Source organism: Thalassophryne amazonica, chromosome 1 (genome assembly GCF_902500255.1).
Source record: "Thalassophryne amazonica chromosome 1, fThaAma1.1, whole genome shotgun sequence".
Lineage (NCBI taxonomy): Eukaryota > Metazoa > Chordata > Actinopteri > Batrachoidiformes > Batrachoididae > Thalassophryne > Thalassophryne amazonica.
Genome location: NC_047103.1, coordinates 41,660,998 through 41,684,567, shown reverse-complemented (window position 1 = coordinate 41,684,567; position 23,570 = coordinate 41,660,998).

Below are 23,570 nucleotides of genomic sequence, written 5' to 3'. Positions count from 1 at the left end.
GCTGAGGAAGCTTCTGCGATTTGAAGCAAAATGTCCTTGCGTCAAGCAACCCAGTCCAGACGAAGATTCAAGCTTCTCTACTATGGAAACCACCTGGACAACTGAGAGCCTACACAGAAACTTGCTTTGATAAAAGCCATTTCTTTGTCAGGTGTGCAAACGTTGGAAAAGTTGTACATTTCATTATGTTGTTTGGTAAGATATTCCACTGACTAGAGGCAACAACAGAAAAGGCAGATTTGGCAAAAGAGGTCCTACATTTAGCGATGCTGCACTCTCCTCTAGAGGTCGTCCTTGTAGCTCGAGTTGTTCTTTCTGAGCACAATGTCACAAACCTTCTTAGGGGAGGAGCAGCCATATCATAGATGATTTTAAAGAGTAGACAGATATTTGCATGTATTATTAGATTGTCAAAATTTAGAAAATCATACTTAGAAAGAATAAGACAATGATGATATTGTCTGGATTTCCTGTCGTGAATTTTTATTGCCCTTTTGAACATTGATTCAAGTGGCTTTAGGACTGATTTACTGGCCTGCGACCAATTAGTCACGCAATACAGAAGGCGTGAGAGAATCATAGAATTTAAATACATATGAGATGCCTCAATAGTAAGAGATCCTCGAATGTACCTAAAATTTGCCAGATTAAATTTTAAAGAATTACACAATTTCTTGACATGATTTTTAAAAGTCAAGTTGGGTCAAGGGTAACGCCAAAGTAGGTGAAATTGTTTACATTTTTAATTTTTTTCCCCATTTATATGGATGTCTGGTTGATTTAAAGGTTTTTGTCTGTTTGTAAAGTACATTGCAACAGTTTTGTCAACATTTAGTGTGAGACAGCAATTTTGTAGCCAAGCAGCAACCTTTTTCAATTCTCCTGCTAATTTTGTGGCCACTTCTGTCATGTTCTTTCCGTGACTAAACAGGATAGTATCGTCCGCATACATAATGATGTTAATGTCACACACCGATGGAAGATCATTAATGTACAAACTAAAAAACAGCGGCCCTAAAATGGAACCCTGCGGAACTCCCATAGTGCAGTCTTTTAAAGGGGACAATGTGTGATTTACTCGAACACATTGTTTCCTGCCACTTAGGTATGATGCAATCCAATTTATTGTCTGATTAGACAGTTCAAAATTTGATAATTTCCTTATTAAGACATTGTGAGAAACATGTGAGTTAGATAAGAACTGATTAAATTTTCAAAGGACAAAGTCAGGAACATTGAACAAATTTTCACAATTTTTTAACTCTTAAAAAAGATCAAGTTTCTTTCATATTTAGCAGCTTTATGTAGGATGGCATCCTTTGTCATCTGACAAAGTTTGACTTATCTGGATTACAGATTTTGTGGCCATTTAAATTTAACATTGAAAACACCATTAAATGTATATTTTAGATTATATCCTAATCAAACATGCCCTAATCACACTCACAGTGTGAGGTGCAGACTGGCACTCACTATCATCTGACAAAGTTTGATCCAGATTGGGGATTTTGTGGACATTTGAATTTAATATTGAAAAGGCCATTTGGTGTATATTTTGCATTATATCTCAATCAAAAGTGCCTCAATCACTCTCATTTTTCTGTTATGGATTTACCTACACCACCAAAATTGGATGGAGGCTCGAATTTTATGCCTGTTTGTCTTCCAGTTATCAGTTGGAAACCAAGTGCCAAAAAGCAATGACAAACTGTGTATAACAGAGATAACCAAAGTTCTGTGAAAATGATCTGAAAAGAAATTCAGAAATGGAAAAAAGTTGTTAAAAAAACCTGACAACATCATAACAAAAACAAACTTTGATTCAAGTGCATGAACTAAATACATACTCCTGACATTTGATCTATTTAATCTTATGTAAAGCCACGTCTAACAGGACTTTGACCTTCAAAATGTTTCCCAAGTGTCAGGCTTACTGATACTGCGTGGCTGGACACAAATGCAGGATCAGATAACAATAAAACAGGGTTTAATAAATGCTCAGGCAGGGTTTGATACACAGGTAGGCAGGCCTTGATAAACAACAGGATAGGCAGAGACAGGGTCAAAAACAGGCAGATAGGTCAAAAACATGGGCAGGCTCAACAAGGAAAAAATGCTCAGAGGAAACATGCTCAAAAGAGGCTCAAAGCTCAACAATCTCCCAAACAGGTAGGGTGAAAGGTGTGACTTAAATAGAGAGAGGGATTGGAAGGAAATGCAAGACAGGTGTGTGGGGAAGGATCTGAAAAAGGGTGTGGCAAGCAGGAGAGAGGACAGGAAGGAAATGGCCATCACCAAGCATTAGACAGCCAGTGTTGCCAGATATGAAATATGAAACTATCATACCAAAACCTCAAAATTATAGTATTTTGGGAGAAATTATCGTACACAAACAAAACGCATACAATGTAGCTATTTTAGTGGTTTTTTTTTTTTTTTTTTTTTAATTTACAAAGAATTTTATGTCACATTTTTAAACAGTAATTATAGTAACGGGGAAACTATGGCACAAAAAGAACGCAAATGCACAAGCAAATGCACTACCAGACTAGAAAGATTTTTTTTTTCTGTGAAGGGACACAAACGTGTTAATTACCAGACTAGAAAAAGTCGAATTCAACCTCAAGGTCGCTGTCGTCATCCGATGACATGGCCACTTGTGCAGATTTTGTTGAACACATAAAAAATGTTGACACCTCCATAAGGAACTTGAACTTTTTTTATTTTTCTTGTATATCTCTTTGCTCTTGTGTTTTGTTAGTTTGTTATTGCATTTGTTGAAATAACGTTTCAAAAAAAAAAAAAGCCCCCCCCCCCCACACACACACACCAAAACTATTTCATTTACACTGGTTCTTTTGTGATCAGTGCTCAGTTAAAGCAACATTTTGATTAAAGGAATTACCTTTTATGCTCCCCAGTATTTCCATGCAAATGTGTTTTGTTTGTTTGTTTCCTCACACATATGTCAATAAAGGACAGAATTTGAATATTTCCAAGGTTATTTTAAAAGTCATGTTATTTTGTTTGTTATAATCAAAAACACTCTCCCATATACAGTATTCGCTGCCAGATAGTTTTTGATTCTGTCCAAGCTTTCTCATGTTTTTTATGTTCTCATTGTGCCTGCTTATCTGTGTATAATCCATTTGTCTCCATTGACTTCAGTATCTGCATGTTCCTGTTTGGACTTTGTTCATTGTCAGGTTTGTTTTTCTATGTGTTGACCTTTGCTGCCCTTTGGATAATCTTTGTTTCCTCTTTTGAAAGACTGCTGCTTGTTGTGTGGGCCGCTGAAGAGGAGGTACTGCTGGCCCACTACCACCAGAGGGCGCCCTGGAGTGCGGGACTTGGCGGCTCCAGTGTTCTTCAGACCGTTGGTGGTGGAAGCCGTGTGGGACGCGGCCTCTCTCTCGTTGGGGTCTCCTATCTTCGAGCCTGCCCACACGTCACCTGGTGTTAATCGACTTTACAAATTTTGTGTGTGTCGCTGTGTGTTGTCACAACATTAAATTGTTACCTTTTGGCTTACTCATTGTCCGTTCATTTGCGCCCCCTGTTGTGGGTCCGTGCTACGACACCTTCCCAACAGGATTTCTCGGCCATCGTCATGGATTCCGAGGGGCGTCAGCTCGAGCGTGAACGGCCAATGGAAGAGCCAGGAGCGCAGGCGTCAGCAGGAGGCGTGTTAAGTGAGCTGCAGCAGATCTTAACCGCCTTCACGGCTCGGTTGGATTTAGTGACCGAGCAGAATGTCCTCCTTAATCGGAGAGTGGAGGCTCTCGCCGCCAGGGTGGAAGCGCGCGATCAGGGCGCTGCTGCAGCTCCTCCTCTGGCTGGTCCTGGGCCTGTATCAGACGTTCCACTGGTCGTTCAACGAACCCCCCCACCGTCCCCTGAAGCATACATAAGCCCTCCGGAACCGTACGGGGGCTGTGTCGAGACATGCGCGGACTTCCTCATGCAGTGTTCGCTCGTCTTTGCACAGCGCCCTGTCATGTACGCAGCAGACGCTAGCTGGGTAGCTTATGTTATTAATCTGCTTCGAGGAGAGGCACGCGCATGGGCTACGGCGCTTTGGGAGCAGAATTCACGGCTCCTAACATCTTATACTGGGTTTGTACGGGAGTTCAAACAAGTGTTTGACCATCCCAACAGAGGCGAGACCACTTCGAATGTGCTGCTGTCGATGAGACAGGGGCGCCGTAGCACAGCCGAGTATGCAGTCGACTTCCGCATCGCGGCAGCGAGGTCCGGCTGGAATAACGTTGCGCTCCGCGCCGCCTTTGTAAATGGGCTGTCCCCGGTCCTTAAGGAGCACCTATTGGCTAAGGAGGAACCGCGGGATTTTGACGGGCTTGCCGATTTGGTTATACGCTTAGACAACCATTTGAATGAGCATCGTCGGGAGCAGGCCGGGGGGCGTGACCGGGCACGAGCCGTCCCTCCCCCTTCCGGTTCCGACAAGGTGACGTCGTCCCCACGCTTCACTGCCAGAGAGCTCCGTGTGGCTACAGCTCCCCCTGCTGAGGAGGCTATGGACATGAGCAGGGCCAAATTAAGATCAAATATCAGACAAAGGAGGCTGGCCCGCGGGGAGTGTTTTGTCTGCGGCTCTTGCGAGCACATGCAGAGGGACTGCCCCCAAACGGTCAAACTACAACGCCCGTCCTGAGAAACTGGGCTAAGGGTGGGCCATAACACACACGCGGAAAGACCCCGCAGATCGGCACGAATCCCAGTAACAATCCTTTGTGGGGATTTAACCCTTCACGCCCCAGCACTGGTAGACACGGGGTCAGAAGGGAATCTGCTGGACAGCAGATGGGCAAAGGAAGTAGGGCTCCCCCTGGTGGCTCTGCCGGCACCATTGCAGGTGCGAGCACTAGATGGCACCCTGCTTCCGTTAATCACACATCAGACACAACCAGTGACTTTGGTTGTGTCTGGGAATCACAGGGAGGAGATAGTGTTCCATGTAACACCGTCTACCTCCCGAGTGATTCTGGGCTTTCCATGGATGGTGAAACACAATCACCGGATTGATTGGCCGTCCGGGGTTGTCACGCAGTGGAGCGAAACCTGCCACCGGGAGTGTTTAGGATCCTCGGTTCCCCCCGGCACTACAGCTAAGGAGGAGGTCCAAGTTCCCCCCAATCTATCGGCGGTGCCCAAGGAGTACCATGATCTTGCTGACGTTTTCAGCAAAGATCTGGCGCTCACTCTTCCCCCGCATCGACCGTACGATTGTGCCATCGATTTGGTCCCAGGCGCTGAGTACCCGTCCAGTAGGTTGTACAACCTCTCACGTCCGGAACGCGAATCAATGGAGACCTACCTCCGGGACTCCTTAGCTGCCGGGCTGATCCGGAACTCCACCTCCCCGATGGGTGCTGGTTTCTTTTTTGTGGGTAAAAAAGACGGCGGACTCCGTCCATGCATTGATTACAGAGGGCTGAACGAGATCACGGTTCGCAACCGATACCCGTTACCCCTGTTGGATTCAGTGTTCACGCCCCTGCATGGAGCCCAAATCTTTACGAAATTGGATCTTAGAAACGCGTACCACCTGGTTCGGATCCGGAAGGGAGACGAATGGAAGACGGCGTTCAACACCCCGTTAGGTCACTTTGAGTACCTGGTCATGCCGTTCGGCCTCACTAACACCCCCCGCGACGTTCCAAGCTTTGGTAAACGACGTCTTGCGGGACTTCCTGCATCGGTTCGTCTTCGTATATCTGGACGATATACTCATCTTTTCCCCGGACCCTGAGACCCATGTCCAGCATGTACGTCAGGTCCTACAGCAGTTGTTGGAGAACCGGCTGTTTGTGAAGGGCGAGAAGTGCGAGTTCCACCGCACTTCTTTGTCCTTCCTGGGGTTCATCATCTCCTCCAACTCCGTCGCCCCTGATCCGGCTAAGGTTGTGGCGGTGAGAGAGTGGCCCCAACCAACAAGCCGCAGGAAACTACAGCAGTTCCTCAGTTTTGCAAATTTCTACAGGAGGTTTATTAAGGGCTACAGTCAGGTAGCTAGCCCCCTGACAGCCCTGACCTCCACAAAAGTCCCCTTCGCCTGGTCGGATCGGTGCGAAGCCGCGTTCCAGGAGTTGAAACGCCGGTTCTCGTCTGCACCAGTTCTGGTGCAGCCTGACCCTGATCGCCAGTACATAGTGGAAGTGGACGCCTCTGACTCAGGGATAGGAGCCGTGCTGTCCCAGAGCGTGGAGGCTGATAAGGTTCTCCATCCTTGTGCCTTTTATTCCCGCAGGTTGACCCCAGCTGAACGGAACTATGACGTCGGCAATCGGGAACTGCTCGCGGTGAAGGAGGCTCTTGAAGAGTGGAGACACCTGCTGGAGGGGGCGTCGTTGCCCTTCACGGTTTTCACGGACCATCGGAACCTGGAGTACATCCGGACCGCCAAGCGGCTGAACCCCAGGCAAGCCCGCTGGTCTCTGTTCTTCGGGCGCTTTGACTTCCGGATCACGTATCGCCCCGGGACCAAGAACCAAAAATCAGATGCATTGTCCCGGGTGCACGAAGAAGAAGCCAAAGCGGGGCTGTCGAACCCCACCGAAACCATCATCCCCGAGTCCACTGTCGTGGCCTCCCTTACCTGGGACGTGGAGAAGACCGTCCGGGAGGCCCTGACCAGGAGCCCGGACCCGGGGACTGGCCCCAAGAACAGACTGTACGTCCCACCAGAGGCCAGAGCTGCCGTATTGGACTTCTGTCACGGATCCAAGCTCTCCTGCCATCCCGGAGTGCGTAGGACCGTGGCAGTAGTCCAGCAGCGCTTCTGGTGGGCGTCCCTGGAAACCGACGTCCGGGACTACATCCAGGCCTGTACCAGCTGCGCCAGGGGCAAGGCAGACCATCGGAGGACGACGGGCCTCCTCCAACCCCTGCCAGTGCCTCATCGCCCCTGGTCTCACATCGGCCTGGATTTCATCACGGGCCTCCCGCCGTCCCAGGGCAACACCGTGATTCTCATGATAGTGGACCGGTTCTCCAAGGCGGCCCACTTCGTGGCCCTCCCGAAGCTCCCGACGGCCCAGGAGACGGCAGACCTCCTGGTCCACCACGTCATGCGGCTGCATGGGATACCATCGGACATTGTATCAGATCGTGGTCCCCAGTTCTCTTCTCAGGTGTGGAAGAGTTTCTGCAAGGAGCTGGGGGCCACCGTGAGTCTCTCGTCCGGGTACCACCCCCAGACCAACGGCCAGGCAGAGCGGGCCAACCAGGAGTTAGAGCAGGCCCTTCGGTGTGTCACCTCCGCACATCCAGCGGCCTGGAGTCACCATCTGGCCTGGATCGAGTATGCCCACAACAGCCAAGTATCGTCTGCTACCGGCCTCTCCCCTTTTGAGGTGTGTTTGGGGTACCAGCCCCCATTGTTCCCGCTGGTGGAGGGAGAGGTCGGTGTGCCCTCGGTCCAGGCCCACCTCAGGAGATGCCGCCGGGTGTGGCGGACCGCCCACTCTGCCCTGTTGAAGGCCCGGACGAGGGCCAAGTCCCATGCGGACCGCCGACGTTCCCCGGCCCCCACATACCAGCCCGGGCAGGAGGTGTGGCTATCGACGAAGGACATCCCCCTCTGTGTGGACTCACCCAAGTTGAAGGACAGATACATCGGACCATTCACTATCCTCAAGATCATCAACCCGGCCGCAGTGAAGCTCCGACTCCCGGCTTCACTGCGGATCCACCCTGTCTTCCACGTGTCCCGTATCAAGCCACACCACACCTCGCCCCTCTGTACACCTGGACCCGCGCCGCCTCCTGCCCGGCTCTGTTGGGTATTTTCTCCTCCAAACATTCTTAAAACCTTTAACAAGACAAACAGAGTCAAGAACCACCAGTGAGACAGAAAGTCAAATTTATCTCGCGAGGAGTGCAGTCAGGCTGTACACCAAAGCTACACTAAAGTCTGGCCTGCGCTCCTGCTCTTTTATTGGAGAAGCCCTAACCACATCATAAAACTTGTCCTAAGGGTGGGGGGGACAACGCAAGACAAGTTTCTTCCCGTGACATAAACACATACGTCAATAAGTGCAGCTGTAAGGAAAAACAGTTTCTTTCCTTTAATCTTATCGTCGAAGGTCAGCACATCCCGTTCGTTTGTTGCACTTATCATCTGTTCTGCATCTGCCTAGAGTGTCCTGTTCTTCACACTAAGCATCACATATCACAAGGCCATAAATTCACAACGGTCAAAATAACCTCCAGTTCTTTACTCCCAGTTCAGACTGACCCCAGCATGCTAAAACGAAGTTGAATAATATGTGCATTCTCAGGGTTATCTTAAGACTGGTGCAAAACAGCACAATAACGTTTTCATAAGAAAGAAGACAAAGGTACAAATGTTTAACAGTGATAAAAATATATATATATATAAAATCTTTAACATTTCCCTCCTGTTATCACTTGTTAAACATATAGTAGGCATCACCTAGCTTAGCACTTCTTTTGAGATTTTCACTAAGAGGTTCATCATGGTATGTTCTACAGGCTTACACCCCAGAGGTTATGTCATCATTGTCATCATCATCGGTGTCTGGGTCATCATACTTCCATTGGTCTGGGTACAGGTCATGAGAGCCCTCTTCCTCCTCGTCGTCGTTTTGCCCCAGGAGTGGATATGAAGCTGGTCCCCCTCCTGGTCCTGGACCTATTGCTGTGGTTATCATTCTATTTACAAGGCCTCGAAGACATGGAATACAACAACATCCACACAATGTTAGAATCGCAGCAAATACTGCTATAGACACTAATAGTGAAGAAATCAAAGACCTCCATTTTCCCATCCCTTCCAGCCACCAATCCCAGCCTTCGGTGTTTACTCCACTCCTCGCGAGATAAATTTGACTTTCTGTCTCACTGGTGTTTCTTGACTCTGTTTGTCTTGTTAAAAGTTTTAAGAATGTTTGGAGGAGGTAATACCCAACATTGACTGGGGGCTACGTCCGGGAGCTCAACAATACCGGAGGTGTCCAGCGGGGGTCGCCAAGTCCAGACGTAAATCCTTGGCCAAGGTCCGATCGATTGATCGTGTCTGCAATTGTCGACCGCCGGTGGCATCGTCTGGTTGATGAGATTTTCCCGAAGAAGACAGACAGGAAGTCGAGTCAGTGAGTAAAATTTCTTTGTAACAGTACTGAGTGAGTGGTGATCAGATCACATAAACAGTTAAATTCCGCAAGCGATGATACAGAATCGTCTGTTAATGAAACACAGTTAAACTCTGTAAGGAGGTCGGACTCCTCTACGATGGCGAGGAACGCACGTAGTTAAATTCCGAAGGAGGGTGCGGACTCCTCTGTTTATATACGCGTACCGGTAGGGGATAAAAGTGTGATCACATAAACAGTTAAACTCCGTAAACGATGGCGTGGAATCGTCTGTTAATGTAAAGCAGTTAAACTCCGCGAGGAGGGCGGACTCCTCTACGGTTGCGAGGGACGCACGTAGTGAAATTCCGGAAGGAGGGTACGGACTCCTCTGTTTTAATACGAAGTAATACCGGTTTTGATAAAAGTGTGATCACATAAACAGTTAAACTCCGTAAACGATGGCGTGGAATCGTCTGTTAATGTAAAGCAGTTAAACTCCGTGAGGAGGGCGGACTCCTCTACGGTTGCGAGGGACGCACGTAGTGAAATTCCGGAAGGAGGGTACAGACTCCTCTGTTTTAATACGAAGTAATACCGGTTTTGAGAATAAAAGTGTGAGAGTGTAATACTTTGGACAACGTAAGTGACAAATGTGTGTGTGGAAGCGAAGGCAAGTGATTCCGCTTCCTACGGGGAGGTGAAAGGAATCAACCACACGACGGCAAATTAATTGTCACGTCCAAAGAAAGTGAAAACTTCAGATTTAGAACACCCTAGGTGTGCCCCCGTCTGAAGTCCAAATTATAACAAGGGATAATAAAAATGGGGGGTAAGACGTCTAAAAATAAGGAAAATTTATCAACTGACGACTGGAAATTTATGGAAGCAAAAAATCCAAAAGCAACAAAGAAATTGGAGACCTGGATAAATAAAAATGACTTTGACGGACGACTGAACCTGACTAGTATTCAGAAGTTGAAGGAAAGGTTAGAAAAGGAACATAAAGGTGATGAGAAAAAAAAAAAAAAACAGCAATAGGGGCAGATTTAGTGGCGTTTTGGGAGGAGGAAGCAGAGAAAAGGAGACTAGAAAAAATGAGGAAAAAGAAAGGAGTAGGGAAAGCAGAGGAAGATGTAATAGTACAACAAGAACCACAAGAACCTCAGAAACAGGCGGCAGGACCGTCTGGAAAATCATTATATCCTCAGGTAGAGGACGAGCCCCCAGTCAATGTTGGGTATTTTCTCCTCCAAACATTCTTAAAACCTTTAACAAGACAAACAGAGTCAAGAACCACCAGTGAGACAGAAAGTCAAATTTATCTCGCGAGGAGTGCAGTCAGGCTGTACACCAAAGCTACACTAAAGTCTGGCCTGCGCTCCTGCTCTTTTATTGGAGAAGCCCTAACCACATCATAAAACTTGTCCTAAGGGTGGGGGGGACAACGCAAGACAAGTTTCTTCCCGTGACATAAACACATACGTCAATAAGTGCAGCTGTAAGGAAAAACAGTTTCTTTCCTTTAATCTTATCGTCGAAGGTCAGCACATCCCGTTCGTTTGTTGCACTTATCATCTGTTCTGCATCTGCCTAGAGTGTCCTGTTCTTCACACTAAGCATCACATATCACAAGGCCATAAATTCACAACGGTCAAAATAACCTCCAGTTCTTTACTCCCAGTTCAGACTGACCCCAGCATGCTAAAACGAAGTTGAATAATATGTGCATTCTCAGGGTTATCTTAAGACTGGTGCAAAACAGCACAATAACGTTTTCATAAGAAAGAAGACAAAGGTACAAATGTTTAACAGTGATAAAAAAATATATATATATATAAAATCTTTAACAGGCTCATCGACGGGGAGCCTGCTTGGATGGTACGCAGGCTCCTGGACGTCCGTCGTAAGGGCCGGGGGTTCCAATATCTGGTGGACTGGGAGGGGTATGGTCCTGAAGAACGCTCCTGGGTGAAGAGGAGCTTCATCCTGGACCCGGCCCTCCTGGCCGATTTCTACAGAAGACACCCGGACAGGAGGCGCCCGTTGAGGGGGGGGTCCTGTTGTGTGGGCCGCTGAAGAGGAGGTACTGCTGGCCCACTACCACCAGAGGGCGCCCTGCTTGGAGTGCGGGTTCCAAGCACGAGAGGGCGCCAGACCCAGAGGAAGTGACAGCTGTCACTCATCACACCAGCTGTCACTCATCTACACCACTACTTAAGCCGGACTGCAACTCCACCTCCCCGCCGAGAAATCGACTATCGAGAGGTACTTTCTCTGCTAACTGACACGTTGTGTACTAATTCAGATCTCATTTGCAACCATATTCTTGTGGACGTTGCCTTATCTGGGACTTCGGCGTTTGGCGTGACGACGACGACTGCGCCTCACTCCCTGAACAGATAAGTGGTTAAGCAAGAGCTGCACGAGTGTGTGATTCGGAGGTGGAGGTTCCCCCTCCTGACTGTGTACAGACCGTGGACCACTGAGTGTACGGACTTACACTCATTCATCTTGTCTCTACTTTTTGCCAGCAGTACCAGGGTCGACACCCGAAGACAGAGGTCACCTGGGGATACGGGACTTGGCGGCTCCGGTGTTCTTCAGACCGTTGGTGGTGGAAGCCGTGTGGGACGCGGCCTCTCTCTCGTTGGGGTCTCCTATCTTCGAGCCTGCCCACACGTCACCTGGTGTTAATCGACTTTACAAATTTTGTGTGTGTCGTTGTGTGTTGTCACAACATTAAATTGTTACCTTTTGGCTTACTCATTGTCCGTTCATTTGCGCCCCCTGTTGTGGGTCCGTGCTACGACACCTTCCCAACACTGCTTTGTGGATTGACCTGCCATGCATCCTGCACCACCTTCTGTATACTCTATTTGAGAGATCTCCTGCCAATTGTAGACACTTACTATAAGATCTGATCATCAGTGTACTGAACCACCACTTACTCTTGACATCTGTAACTCCCCATTTGAGAATAAACGGTTTCAACTAACTTTATTGCAAAGGCCACTATCTGGTTCATTACACACCATATCACCACTCAGCAGTGACGTTCATGTATCGGGGTTCTCAGCCTTTGAGATCTGGAGATGGTTAGGAAGAGCATGAGATTGCTTGACAGAGGTGTTGCACAAGAAAGACATTTTTAGGATCATGGTGCTTCCTGTCTTAGTGTATGATTGTGAGATGTGGATGCTAACCAGTGATGTAAAGTGACAATTAGATATCTTTATATATACCCATATAGAAAAGTTTTATCAAGTTTTATTTATGTTGATTCTATATGGTGTAAAATGTCCCTATACAAACTATACAAGTTTTATGTATTTTTAAAATAACGTGTGTCATATATGTCAAATATAACATATATGACATGACATGATTATCTGTTAGCGAAGTTAATTTTTTGGTTATCTGTGCCCACCACTGTGTATATATATATATATATATATATATATATATATATATATATATATATATATATATATATATATATATATATATATATATATCAAATCAAATCAATTTTATTTATATAGCGCCAAATCACAACAAACAGTTGCCCCAAGACGCTTTATATTGTAAGGCAAAGCCATACAATAATTACAGAAAAACCCCAACTGTCAAAACGACCCCCTGTGAGCAAGCACTTGGCGACAGTGGGAAGGAAAAACTCCCTTTTAACATGAAGAAACCTCCAGCAGAACCAGGCTCAGGGAGGGGCAGTCTTCTGCTGGGACTGGTTGGGGCTGAGGGAGAGAACCGGGAAAAAGACATGCTGTGGAGGGAAGCAGAGATCAATCACTAATGATTAAATGCAGAGTGGTGCATACAGAGCAAAAAGAGAAAGAAACACTCAATGCATTATGGGAACCCCCCAGCAGTCTACGTCTATAGCAGCATAACTAAGGGATGGTTCAGGGTCACCCGATCCAGCCCTAACTATAAGCTTTAGCAAAAAGGAAAGTTTTAAGCCTAATCTTAAAAGTAGAAAGGGTGTCTGTCTCCCTGATCCGAATTGGGAGCTGGTTCCACAGGAGAGGAGCCTGAACGCTGAAGGCTCTGCCTCCCATTCTACTCTTACAAACCCTAGGAACTACAAGTAAGCCTGCAGTCTGAGAGCGAAGCGCTCTATTGGGGTGATATGGTGCTATGAGGTCCCTAAGATAAGAAGGGACCTGACTATTCAAAACCTTATAAGTAAGAAGAAGAATTTTAAATTCTATTCTAGAATTAACAGGAAGCCAATGAAGAGAGGCCAATATGGGTGAGATATGCTCTCTCCTTCTAGTCCCCGTCAGTACTCTAGCTGCAGCATTTTGAATTAACTGAAGGCTTTTCAGGGAACTTTTAGGACAACCTGATAATAATGAATTACAATAGTCCAGCCTAGAGGAAATAAATGCATGAATTAGTTTTTCAGCATCACTCTGAGACAAGACCTTTCTAATTTTAGAGATATTGCGTAAATGCAAAAAAGCAGTCTTACATATTTGTTTAATATGCGCTTTGAATGACATATCCTGATTAAAAATGACTCCAAGATTTCTCACAGTATTACTAGAGGTCAGGGTAATGCCATCCAGAGTAAGGATCTGGTTAGACACCATGTTTCTAAGATTTGTGGGGCCAAGTACAATAACTTCAGTTTTATCTGAGTTTAAAAGCAGGAAATTAGAGGTCATCCATGTCCTTATGTCTGTAAGACAATCCTGCAGTTTAGCTAATTGGTATGTGTCCTCTGGCTTCATGGATAGATAAAGCTGGGTATCATCTGCGTAACAATGAAAATTTAAGCAATGCCGTCTAATAATACTGCCTAAGGGAAGCATGTATAAAGTGAATAAAATTGGTCCTAGCACAGAACCTTGTGGAACTCCATAATTAACCTTAGTCTGTGAAGAAGATTCCCCATTTACATGAACAAATTGTAATCTATTAGATAAATATGATTCAAACCAGCGCAGCGCAGTGCCTTTAATACCTATGGCATGCTCTAATCTCTGTAATAAAATTTTATGGTCAACAGTATCAAAAGCAGCACTGAGGTCTAACAGAACAAGCACAGAGATGAGTCCACTGTCTGAGGCCATAAGAAGATAATTTGTAACCTTCACTAATGCTGTTTCTGTACTATGATGAATTCTAAAACCTGACTGAAACTCTTCAAATAGACCATTCCTCTGCAGATGATCAGTTAGCTGTTTAACAACTACCCTTTCAAGAATTTTTGAGAGAAAAGGAAGGTTGGAGATTGGCCTATAATTAGCTAAGATAGCTGGGTCAAGTGATGGCTTTTTAAGTAATGGTTTAATTACTGCCACCTTAAAAGCCTGTGGTACATAGCCAACTAATAAAGATAGATTGATCATATTTAAGATCGAAGCATTAAATAATGGTAGGGCTTCCTTGAGCAGCCTGGTAGGAATGGGGTCTAATAGACATGTTGATGGTTTGGATGAAGTAACTAATGAAAATAACTCAGACAGAACAATCTGAGAGAAAGAGTCTAACCAAATACCGGCATCACTGAAAGCAGCCAAAGATAACGATACGTCTTTGTGATGGACATATATATATATATATATATACACGCATACACATACACATATGCATATATATATGTACGTACATATATAAGTACATATGCATATACAAACATGATTAAGATTGAAAAAGAGATAGGAGCATCTTATTTACAATATGTGAAATGGAGTTCAGATGTGGTAAGGTGACATTAGTGCGGGGATTTGTAAACGAGTTGTTATTTGTAAGTAGGGTTTTTTTTGCACTTTCACATGTTCATATAAGATTTTTAGACTTTTTATATAGAATTATTTACTAGTACAATATACCTAAAATGCTAAATTGCATATATAAAACATATAGTATTCACGTAAGAGTCTGAAAATCCATTATATGATATATGTGTTCTTTCTGGTATGAAAGGGGCCATAAGCAGTTGAATATTTTACATAATATATTGTAGTCTTATGAGGACAACACTGCTTAATTTATATAAGGAAGACATGATGCTTGCCGTATATAAACTGTACAGTTTTTTTCCATATGGGTATACTGTAGTGTTCAGAATAATAGTAGTGCTATGTGACTAAAAAGATTAATCCAGGTTTTGAGTATATTTCTTATTGTTACATGGGAAACAAGGTACCAGTAGATTCAGTAGATTCTCACAAATCCAACAAGACCAAGCATTCATGATATGCACACTCTTAAGGCTATGACATTGGGCTATTAGAAAAAAAAAGTGGAAAAGGGGGTGTTCACAATAATAGTAGTGTGGCATTCAGTCAGTGAGTTCGTCAATTTTGTGGAACAAACAGGTGTGAATCAGGTGTCTCCTATTTAAGGATGAAGCCAGCACCTGTTGAACATGCTTTTCTCTTTGAAAGCCTGAGGAAAATGGAACGTTCAAGACATTGTTCAGAAGAACAGCGTAGTTTGATTAAAAAGTTGATTGGAGAGGGGAAAACGCAGGTGCAAAAAATTACAGGCTGTTCATCTACAATGATCTCCAATGCTTTAAAAAAAAAAAAAAAACACGCGTGGAAGAAAACGGAAAACAACCATCAAAATGGATAGAAGAATAACCAGAATGGCAAAGGCTCACCCACTGATCAGCTCCAGGATGATTAAAGACAGTCTGGAGTTACCTGTAAGTGCTGTGACAGTTAGAAGACGCCTGTGTGAAGCTAATTTATTTGCAAGAATCCCCCGCAAAGTCCCTCTGTTAAATAAAAGACATGTGCAGAAGAGGTTACAATTTGCCAAAGAACACATCAACTGGCCTAAAGAGAAATGGAGGAATATTTTGTGGACTGATGAGAGTAAAATTGTTCTTTTTGGGGTCCAAGGGCCGCAGACAGTTTGTGAGACGACCCCCAAACTCTGAATTCAAGCCTCAGTTCACAGTGAAGACAGTGAAGCATGGTGGTGCAAGCATCATGATATGGGCATGTTTCTCCCACTATGGTGTTGGGCCTATATATCGCATACCAGGTATCATGGATCAGTTTGGATATGTCAAAATACTTGAAGAGGTCATGTTGCCTTATGCTGAAGAGGACATGCCCTTGAAATGGGTGTTTCAACAAGACAATGACCCCAAGCACACTAGTAAACAAGCATAATCTTGGTTCCAAACCAACAAAATTAATGTTTTGGAGTGGCCTGCCCAATCCCCGGACCTAAATCCAATTGAGAACTTGTGGGGTGACATCAAAAAAGCTGTTTCTGAAACAAAACCAAGAAATGTGAATGAATTGTGGAATGTGGAATGGAATAAGAGCTGAAAGGTGCCACAAGTTGGTTGACTCCATGTCTCGCAGATGTGAAGAAATCATGAAAAACTGTGGTTATACAACTAAATACTAGTTTAGTGATTCACAGGATTGCTAAAAAAGCAGTTTGAACATAATAGTTTTGAGTTTGTAGCGTCAACAGCAGATGCTACTATTATTGTGAACACCCCCTTTTCTACTTTTTTTTACTAATAGCCCAATTTCATAGCCTTAAGAGTGTGCATATCATGAATGCTTGGTCTTGTTGGATTTGTGAGAATCTACTGAATCTACTGGTACCTTGTTTCCCATGAAACAATAAGAAATATACTCAAAACCTGGATTAATCTTTTTAGTCACATAGCACTACTATTATTCTGAACACTACTGTTTATCACTTGCATGGTGAAGGAATGTCAACTAGAATATGTTGGTCATACGGGGTGTTTCTGTGGGCATGATACTGCACAAGGTGAGGCCTCATTCAGCTGAAGAAGGTGTAAGGACAGCAACATTTCATCTGGTTTCAGCTAGATAGATGGTTACTTAGATAGATGGTTACTTAGAAGAGGTCAGTTCTCTGGTTGGGTAGTTGCATCCAGGAGCCAATGTGGTTCCGTGGTGTGATGGTTGCTGCAGCATATGGTGCATGCTCCCAGACCTGACCTGAAGTAGCCCTTTGTCATAATTTAGATAATATTAAGAGTTTCATTGGAAGTCTATACTGGGAAGAGGCTGCAAAGTAATTAGCACGAGGTGCATGAGATTGTATTATCAAAACTTTATGAGTGCAAGTTTCAGGAAATGATAACCCAGCAGCTCTGGTGAGTGTGCACGTGAGTCATCTTTATTCAGGGTGTCATCCCGTTAAAGAAAAAAAAAAATCCTTGGTTGAAGGTGACATAAATCACTTTCTTAGTGGGAACTCACCTTCCACCTTGAGAGCACCTAATCCCGTTTTTATCAGCATTAATGGTTGTCCCCTTACTTAGCCAAAGCTATTTCACACTTGGTTAAGTAAGGTATGAGAACGTCTCCTTGGCTTTATATTTAGCTGGGCTTTCCTAAATATTTTTGAGATCTCTAATCACGGAGAACAGGCTGTCATGTGCACTAACGCACAAGGAAAGCTCACAAAAGCAATTCATTTTCGTTTGGCCGCATTGAGCATTTCTCAGTTAATACACCACAAGGCCTGTCCTGATCTTCTTAAAGAATCCTAATTGGCAAATGTTCAATAATGTCGAGCAGCTCTGCCTCTTTTTTTATGCTCCTGCCACACAGCCTAGAACACACACATAGAACATACACATGCGCAGCCCCAGAAAACCCCCAAACTAAAATATTCAGGAACTGTAGTAAACCTCTTCAATGAGGAATATCACAAGCTGCCAAATTTAATACTGAACATACAGCAGGAGTGCGATTTTGATGAGGCATGATGTCAAATGAATAAGCTGTAAAAGTTTCATTCTGCGATCTGCTCCAACAATTCCCAATTCCCACACAGCTAAAGCCAGGACTTTTTTTTTTTTTTTTTGAGATAGCTCTTTTAACTGCTATTGGCTTCCAGGGAGCCTTAGAAAAGACAAACCAACTTTTACAAAACAGAGCATAGGACCCACAGATTGGCTTGTTAATCACAGATCCAAAAAGGTTCAGCTCATGCAAAAACTTGAAGCAGATTTCACAGTGAAGCCTGGAAATAATGCTTGATAGAAGCTTTTGCTAGTTAGCTCTTGTTAAAAGCTCCTTCATCCACTGCCTTGTGTTAAAAGGTTCTTCATCCACTGCCTTGTGTAGCTGTAACAGAGGCGCCATGTCTGTCTGATGCTCTCCATTAACATCCACTATCAGGAAAAAGTAGGCCAATACCCACATTACCAGCTGCATTCCGCTTTGACCCACACCACCCAAACTCTTATCCCTTTCACACACCTTGCTCACTCACACACAAATGCATTAAGAAAATCATCCAAATGCACACATCCACACACACATGAGAAAGACAGGTTCTGTGCAGGTGGAAGCTATTTGCTATTCAATTCCCATTCCTAAAAGGAACATTCATTTCTCTGGCTGGGTCATGTACCCATAGTGGCGCGGAGCTCGTAAGGGCAGCGTGCGCATATAGTGCACTTATTATCTAAAATAAGGCTGGGAACTTGTACTGTGTCACAAAGCTATTTGAATTTCACAGGCAAAAACTTTTGACAAAAAGAGCTTAGATATTTAACATTTTTACTCAAGGTTAAAGCACAGGTGCACAGTTTTTCGAAAAGTTTCTGGTGAGGTAATCCCAGTGCAGTACTAAAATGTGAATCCATGTTCATGAAATATACTATAAAAAAAAAAAAAAAAAAAAAAAAAAAATCAATCCCTCTTTTGCTTCATGTTTTCATACAACTATGTGTGGTTGTTGTAATTCCAACCCAATCTCATGCCAAGTTTATGATAGTATCGCAAAAAGTGATTTAGCCCAGTGTCACGTTTTTTTATTTCGTCCTCCCGTCACGAAATAATTCAAATTTTCATGACGGGGGTTTTTCTAACTCACTATTACTAACCCTACTCCTACCCCCAACCCTAACCATAACCAGCCCCCCCTCCACCAAGTGCAGTTGGGGGGAGCCCCACTGCACTTTTAATTATGTGCAGCCAGTATAGAATGAATTCGAATGAATTCGTACTGCAATGATGAAAATTTTGCACTTTTTGTGACAATATGACAAACCAATAGATTAATGTATATTTTGTGCTGCTGTATCATGACAATCCATGAGACTGGGTTGGATTTAATCTTTTAGTTCATGATACCACTCTTTACCCTTACAAAGATATCAGAGGAGTCTTGGGAGTATGTCCAACTAGTCTACATGCATTTTGTGGATTTGGAAAAGACATGTATGACTGGGTCCCTCCGGGTATCCTGTGGGGGATGCTGTGGGAGTATATAGATTACTGGATTAGTTGCAATGTGCGATCCGGTCTCTATATGACCAAAGTAGGAGCTGTGTGAGCATTGTTGGCATTGCATCAGGCTTGTTTCCAGTAGGAGTTGGACTCTGCCATAAATTTGGGGTGACCGGGGAGGGGGTTTATGGTTAAGAATACTGAATGAAGCTTGGCATGACATGAAAATGTGATGTATTTCATGATAGTATAATGGAAAAAAGTGACACTCAACTGTATAATTCAAGGCTGAGCAGTTTGGAGTTCAGTGCATTGCTGAATGGGGAATTGAACCCACTGATCCTTGGGCAGCGGTCCTTTAAATTATAGTGTTTCATGCACAACTGACAGGATCTCAAAAAACTAACTTTCTTTGAACTGCTGTCCTACACACTTTGCACACCTGATGGAGGAAGGACTTTTACCCATTTCCCAAACTGAAATCCCACCTGTCTGGTAACTATTTTCAGATTAATGATAGTGCTGTCCAGGCTATAGAGGTGTATTTGGAGGCACAAGATTAAATGTACTCCACAGGTGGGTAGTAATGCTTGAACATTATTGGACAAAATGTATTGTATTTCTTGGGAACTTTGCTGATTCAAAAATAATGACCATCCTGTCATATGTTCTCATTGAGGCCAAGGACTTTCTGAAGAACCCTGTATTATATATCTCCAACTATGTATCCAAAGATTAAATAAGTCAAGTCTGGCAGCAGGTACTGGTGCCATGCTTCTCTGCATCCACGACACCATAGAACCAATTGGGTCCCGGATGGCAAGCCACGCAGACAGTTACTTTAACCAATCCATCCCCGCATCTCTAAAATGATCTATTTGAGACAGCCAGATGAAACGTGGGTATCTCCTTGGCCTTTTCCAGCCACCGGGGTCCTCAACACTCAGGCATCTGCGCGCTGGATCAAACACAGAGAAATGCACCACATAGCCAGAATTTCAACGCGGACACTCCCTCACAAGAAAGTGATGCTCCTCATCTTATTCTTCCTAAGTAACTGCTTATTTGATACAAAAGTCATACCAGCAGTACTCAAGGATCCTTCGAAGAGACCTGGCACCAAAGACATCGAGTCGTCACCTTCAGTCACTAGTTAGAGTTCAAGTCCAACAACCATACAGTAAGACAGGGAGCACCAGGACCCAAAAGACTTGGACCTCCGTTCTCTTACAAAGATACAGTAGTGTTCAGAATAATAGTAGTGCTATGTGACTAAAAAGATTAATCCAGGTTTTGAGTATATGTCTTATTATTACATGGGAACCAAGGTACCAGTAGATTCAGTAGATTCTCACAAATCCAACAAGACCAAGCATTCATGATATGCACACTCTTAAGGCTATGAAATTGGGCTATTAGTAAAAAAAATGTAGAAAAGGGGTTGTTCACAATAATAGCAGTGTGGCATTCAGTCAGTGAGTTCATCAATTTTGTGGAATAAATAGGTGTGAATCAGGTGTCCCCTATTTAAGGATGAAGCCAGCACCTGTTGAACATGCTTTTCTCTTTGAAAGCCTGAGGAAAATGGGACATTCAAGACATTGTTCAGAAGAACAGCGTAGTTTGATTAAAAGTTGATTGGAGAGGGGAAAACCTATACGCAGGTGCAAAAAATTATAGGCTGTTCATCTACAATGATCTCCAATGCTTTAAAATGGACAAAAAACCAGAGACGCGAGGAAGAAAATGGAAAACAACCATCAAAATGGATAGAAGAATAACCAGAATGGCAAAGGCTCACCCACTGATCAGCTCCAGGATGATCAAAGACAGTCTGGAGTTACCTGTAAGTGCTGTGACAGAAGATGCCTGTGTGAAGTTAATTTATTTGCAAGAATCCCCCGCAAGGTCCCTCTGTTAAATAAAAGACATGTGCTGAAGAGGTTACAATTTGCCAAAGAACACATCAACTGGCCTAAAGAGAAATGGAGGAATATTTTGTGGACTGATGAGAGTAAAATTGTTCTTTTTGGGGTCCAAGGGCCGCAGACAGTTTGTGAGACGACCCCCAAACTCTGAATTCAAGCCACAGTTCACAGTGAAGACAGTGAAGCATGGTGGTGCAAGCATCATGATATGGGCATGTTTCTCCTACTATGGTGTTGGGCCTATATATCGCATACCAGGTATCATGGATCAGTTTGGATATGTCAAAATACTTGAAGAGGTCATGTTGCTTTATGCTGAAGAGGACATGCCCTTGAAATGGGTGTTTCAACAAGACAATGACACCAAGCACACTAGTAAACGAGTAAAATCTTGGTTCCAAACCAACAAAATTAATGCCTCGCAGATGTGAAGAAATCATGTAAAACTGTGGTTATACAACTAAATACTAGTTTAGTGATTCACAGGATTGCTAAAAAAGCAGTTTGAACATAATAGTTTTGAGTTTGTAGCGTCAACAGCAGATGCTACTATTATTGTGAACACCCCCTTTTCTACTTTTTTTTACTAATAGCCAAATTTCATAACATTAAGAGAATGCATATCATGAATGCTTGGTCTTGTTGGATTTGTGAGAATCTACTGAATCTACTGGTACCTTGTTTCCCATGTAACAATAAGAAATATACTCAAAACCTGGATTAATCTTTTTAGTCACATAGCACTACTATTTTTCTGAACACTACTGTATAAGCATCTCTGTCTAGCGACCTGATGATGAAGGGGAGGGGAAGAAACACAAGAGAAAACCAATGGATTCTAACAGTTTAAGTCTAGCATTTGATGGTGTTATGTTTGTTGTTGTAAAACTTGTCCATAATCCCTGTCTGACACATTCACACATACCATATATTCTCTTTTATTCTAAGAAACAGGGATCTTGGGAAAGAGTGGCTGCAGATAATTACAAAAGCAAATACACTCAGTGATCATTTAGGCTTAAAGAATTTCTAATTTCACAGCTGCGATCAAGCTTGCTGGGAGTATATCTCTCGCCCTGTATGCTGTGAGTCGCTTGGCTTGTTCTGGATGTCTCAGAGAGTGATGATGAAGTGTTAAACAGGTTTTTGCTCCTCACTTTGTCGCTCCGCTTTCCAGATGATTCTGAGACACTCCTCAGCAGCGCTACGCTGCTTACAACACACCGCTGGACCATGAAACTGCCGAGCCTGCCCTCAAAGCTGCTAACATGCCCTTGAGAAAACATTCCGGCCGAAGTAATTCAAGGATATTTCTTTTGACTTGAGTAAAGGCGGAGGCGGGCTTAAAGATGCTAAACATTAAAGTGATGATTAGCAGGTTTTAAGAGGGACACTGAAAGCCGTCGTTTTGAGTCCGACACGAAGTTTCAGAAGCTCAATTGTTCATTTACCATGAAGGTCAATTGCAAACATTTAATGGAATTGTTAGGCTCGTCTCCTCCACCTCCAAGGGTCTGCTAACATTACCGGTAAGTGTGACTGCAGGTGTAATCTGTCAAATGGGCCCCTCACAGTGAATCATTGGGTGAGCGCTCTGATCCGGGCCCGACTCCTGAAAAAAGCCTGTGATTAAATGGGAAGTGTGGCATAACTCTTGTTTAATGGTAGAAAAACAGCAGCCAACGTGTTGGCATGGAGCCTGGCGCACGGAACATAAATTGTGTTTCTCCACAGATGCTACTTGTAAAAGGTCAGCGTGACATTGAATCATTTTGCTGTTAAAAATTAAAAGGCAGAGAAGCCTCATCCATTGCGTTGCCTTTGTTTGCATAGCCCCACGTGTAGCATTTCTCAAGACGGGGCCCTGAGGTTGTCATCTGAGGAAAGAAAATGGAAAAAAAAAAAAAAAAAATCAATGAAGCTGATCTTCAGGGATATATTTTTATGTGTGTGTTTGCGTGCAATAATGCACATCTCTGCAAACACATGCAAATCAGCTGGACTTAAATGATCAATAGAATGCATTAAGGATGCAGCTCCTCATAAACATGACCCGGGGGCAGAATAAATGCGTTTCTAAAAGGAGCATGAATTTTAAAATATTACCACCCACTCCACGCACACATCACTCACCTATTGATACTTTTGATGCTTCATTTTACAGTGGATGAGAGGGAGCGGTGGTGTTGCAGCAAAAGCAAAAGTCATGCAGATTTCAGCTTATGGCAGCATCTCGATGGCAGTGGTCTCGCGGCACCTTGATAAATATCGCTCAGTGTGACGGCTGCCTAATGCCACCACGTCAA